This window comes from Octodon degus, unplaced genomic scaffold, assembly GCF_000260255.1.
Source record: "Octodon degus isolate 3935 unplaced genomic scaffold, OctDeg1.0 scaffold00005, whole genome shotgun sequence".
NCBI lineage: Eukaryota > Metazoa > Chordata > Mammalia > Rodentia > Octodontidae > Octodon > Octodon degus.
In genome coordinates, this window is record NW_004524581.1 from 7,813,335 (window position 1) to 7,817,687 (window position 4,353).

General features: G+C 41.0%; 1 pseudogene across 1 annotated transcript in view; it reads left to right on the forward strand.

Annotated features, from left to right (window-relative positions):
* Positions 1-3,781, forward strand: part of LOC101568731 — a 59,339-nt pseudogene extending 55,558 nt beyond the window's left edge. Inside the window, exon 2 of the transcript XR_001117163.2 lies at positions 3,644-3,781. The product of XR_001117163.2 is annotated as a KICSTOR complex protein ITFG2 pseudogene (transcript). The remainder of the gene's footprint in view (positions 1-3,643) is intronic.
* Positions 3,782-4,353: the final 572 nt, after the last annotated feature.

The window sequence follows — 4,353 nt, forward strand, 5'->3', positions numbered from 1 at the left end:
ACTGTTGACCACTCCTAGCTACATTGTTTTTCCCTTCTCTTTGGACCATGATAAGTGCTTGTGTTGTGACTTCAGAGCTGGGTAACTTTGAAATTAAAGTGAAGAGACTACATGGAAAGGTAATGTGCATGTGTAATGTAAGAAGGTGTTCCATAGGTATGTTGCAGGCTTACTTTAACCTATTTGACTTAATGCTCCAAAATAACTGTAATTTAATGATAATTGTGTAGCAAATTATAATGAATAGCTTTACTTGTATGTTTAGAAAATTCATGTTCATGTGCTTATTCTGGGTATCAGAATTTAAGCAATTGCTAAAATGTATGAATGTCTTCTAAATACACTGATTACAATGCAAATAAATAAATAAATTGCTGGTTACAACTAACTTTTCACATTTTCTTTTGAGTGCTTTTAAAATCTGCCTCACTCCTCCTCACCGTTGCAGAGTTCTAGAGGGAGTTGCCATTAGGACTGGGTCACTAGGTTCACGCATTCTTCACCCAGGTACCTCCATGGAGGAAGACAGGGAAGAGAGTCAGAGTGGAGGAAAATTATTCCACTCTGACTCAGTACTTTCCCTAGCCATTTCCCTTCTCCCACACCTGGTGCCTGGGGTTCATGAGGCAAGCAGCCTATTTTAGATTCCACCAAAAAATGAGACTGCAGAGTGTCAACCACTCAGCCAAACCTACTCACTGAGCACAGCTTCCTCTCGCTTCCTGGCATTGCTGAAGACGGCAGGATTCCCTGATTTTAAGGCCATAAGCTATTCCACTGTGTCTATATACACTGTCACCAGATGGTACATTTCCTTATCTTGGCTATCATGACCAATGATCGAATGAACACGGAAGTATAGATATTTCTTCAAGATAGTGATTTAACTTTCTTTGGATACATACCCAGAAGTACAATTGGTGGGTTATGAGATCATTTCATTGTTTCTGTTTTGAGAAACTTCTCCAACTCCCATAATGGCCCTGCATACCATTTTCAGTGTACCAGGGACTTCACTACTCCACATCTCTGGCACACTTGCTGCACTATGTTCTTCTGATGACAGCTATTCCAAGAGGTATGAAGTAACCTCTCACTGTGATTTGACTTGCATTTCTCTGGTGATTAGTGATATTCAGCAATTTTTCATATATCTTTTAGAAACTCAAAAAAGCACAGAGTAGAATGATTGTTGCCAAAGCCATGAAGGAGAGATACTTGTCAAAGGACTGAAAGTGTTAGCTACACAAGATGAGTAAGTTCTAAAGATGCAAACATAGCATAGTGACCATGGTTGATGGTGCTATAGTGTACACTTCCAATTTTCTAAGAACAGATCATAAATGTTCTCACTACAAAAAAAAAAAAAAGAAGAAGAAAAAAGCAGGTCGCTTTGTGAGTTGATAGATACACTGAATAGTTTGATGCGATCAGTTCCAAATGCATTTGTGTGTCAAAATATTAAATTATGTACTTTAAATATCTAATTTTGTCAATTACAGCTCAAGAATGTTGGTATCCAAATAGCAATACTGGAGCCTTTTTGTTGAGTTCTTTGGCAGTGGAAGGATTTCTCCCACTTGTTATGCATCTATCTGAGCCTCAGCTCATGCTGTTTCTCAGTGAAGAATAAAATACTGATGAGCTGCTGTCTCTTCCTCCCCATGTCTGTGCTTTTGTGATACACAAATAAAGACTTAATTATTACTTTCAGTTTGGCTCATTCCAATTCTACCTCCACATCAACAACTCCTAATGTGGAAAGCCTGATATTAACAATTTGATTTAAGTAGAACTTGCTGATAATAATAAACACCAGAATGGGGAAAGAAGGGGTGTGGCTCAGTGGCACAGTGCCTGCCTGGCAAGCACAAGGTCCTGAGTTTGATTCCTGGTACCAAAAAAATGCAAAAAAAAATGGCTAAGAAATGACAGCTAACATTCACTGAAAGGCTAGCCATGCTGCTATCTCTTTTACAGTAGTTTTACTTACTTAACAACTAGAGCTCCCCAAATAAGTAGGTGTTGCTGCTCTACTAACTTCACAACCAAAGTACCTAAATTTGGGATGCTGGAGTCCTTGCCCATCTACATAGCTAATGCCAGTGAAAGCCTAAAGTTCAATGCAAGAGGCCTAAGTATGTACGTTTGACCAAGGAATTTTATAATTTTTCAGGGAGGTAAGTCAGACCAAAAGAAGATAATGGTGATACAACCACTAAGACTGACTATAATAATATGAATGGGAAAGGGGACTAAGCCCTGGAAAGACATAGAAGCAACAGAGACATACAAATCTGACACCCTACCTCCTAGGTTACCAATACGCTGCTAAGTAAACATGAGCCATTTCCACTTGTTCCCATGTGTGGAGGAAAGCAAGTGGTATTTTAAAGGATAAACAGAGACTCAGATCTTGAAAAAGTCTTTTTTTTTTTTTTTTTTTAATGCATGACCGGCTCCACCCACCCAGGGGGCAGAGCTGGCACAGCACGTGGTGCCGGGAATTAAACTGTGCACCCTGTGCTTTGCATAAGCTTGCCTAAGCAAGTGCTTTAGACCACAGAGCTATCTCACCATCCCCTTGGAAAGATCTTTTTTAAGACTGGTTCTTTTGTCTGTGCATCCATTCTGGTTTCTAGCAGGGGAAATGATAATAGGAAAAAACAACTGAAAAGCCAAAGAAAGGCCAAAGTGAAGACACTTTGTATGGCCAAAAATATAGGAAATGGGTCAGCACTGTATGGGAAGAAGATTCTTCTTTATCTAAGACAGGAAGGAAAAAAGGAGAACCATAAAATTTCAGGAAGAATTAGGGCCAGCAGAGATAGGTTTTTGACAGGTAACAAGGGACAGAGGGATGAAGGCATTCTCATTGGATGACCTCAGTCTAATCAGGAAAGTCAGGGATGAGGCCATGTGCTGAGAGAAAGAAGACTTGAGGTTGATTGGAAGGGACAGGACTGGATCAGCCACTCAGCTGATGCATTAGGGAGTGAACATGAAAGAAATAAAGGAATCGCTAAATGGCAGAGAAAGCAGCAGCATTGCTAGTTGGTCCAAAACTGCTACCTAAGACTTGAACAGATAAGGGGACTCGGGGTCCAGGCTTAGGAAATATCCTAGGTGGTCACAGGAAAGAGATAAAACTGAGAATTCCTAAGAAAGAAGTACCCTAATAACTCCTGGCCAGAGCATTCAGACAAAGCAGAGAGAGCAGTCCAGGTATCCCTACTGTGTCTTCCCAATAACATCCTATAATTTCCCATCACAGTTTGCTTACTTCTTATGTCTTCCCAACTTGGCTATAAATAGCTAGAGGAAAAGGGCTGCAACGCACCTATTCTTTCCTCTGTGTTTAGCAAACATTACAGCTCCTCCCTGCAGGTGGAAAAGAACTGCATGTAATTATTAGTTTGCACATGGAATATTGCACTGTATCTTCTGCCACTGAACCCAATCCAGTTCTGGTTGCTTTTTCTATCTGAGTTTTTCCCCTGAAGGATGCTCTCTCTGGTTCTTGCCACTTTTGCTTGTTTGGGTTCTGTCCTGGCCCTCTGCCTTTGTGTGGTGTACTTCTAATAATTTTTCAGATGAATATCTGATTCTAGAACCCTTCTCCTCTCTTCGTTACTGTTTCCAGATATTCCTGTCCCGTGTCATCACCTTTGCTCGCTGTTTCTGCAGCCACATTTATGCCTACACCACCAAGCAGCAGCAGCAACATCGCAGAGAGAAAAACTTGACCCCAGAACATCGACAGCATCTGAAGACAGAATAAACCAACCCAGGGTTAGAAAAGAAGAGTGAAGTCCCACAATCTGCCATCATACAGAGAACAGGAACAAAGGTCAGAAATATACCAAAGGCTAAGAAACAGAAGGCCAAGGAGAGAACAGAAAAGCACAGAGCTGAGGGCGCCTGCAGTACAACAAACTACAAAGAAGAAACCCGAACTGTGGAGCAGAGGCGGATTCGTCATGCAGAGAAAACAGCTCAGTTCTGGCATACGTGAGTTTTCAGAGGCGACGATACATCTGACACTTAAAAAGGGATATGCCTTCAATTATATTTATACCCATAGGTATGGTATGTTGTGATTATTTACCAGAGGAATGGTGGTTTCAGGGATGTTCTGTTTGGTTTAGAGCCAAGTCCACACATTGAGGAAGCATTTGTTGTACACTCACTCCTGTCAGCTCAGGAATATCCAAGCAATAAAAAGGTGTAGTCACAACTCTCAAGAAGTTTCGTTTTTCTCTGAGGAAGAGCAATGTGTGAATCTGGTAAAGGAGAAATGGAAATATACTCCTCCCTTGCAGAATCAAGAAGGATCTCCTGAGCAAGTGACAA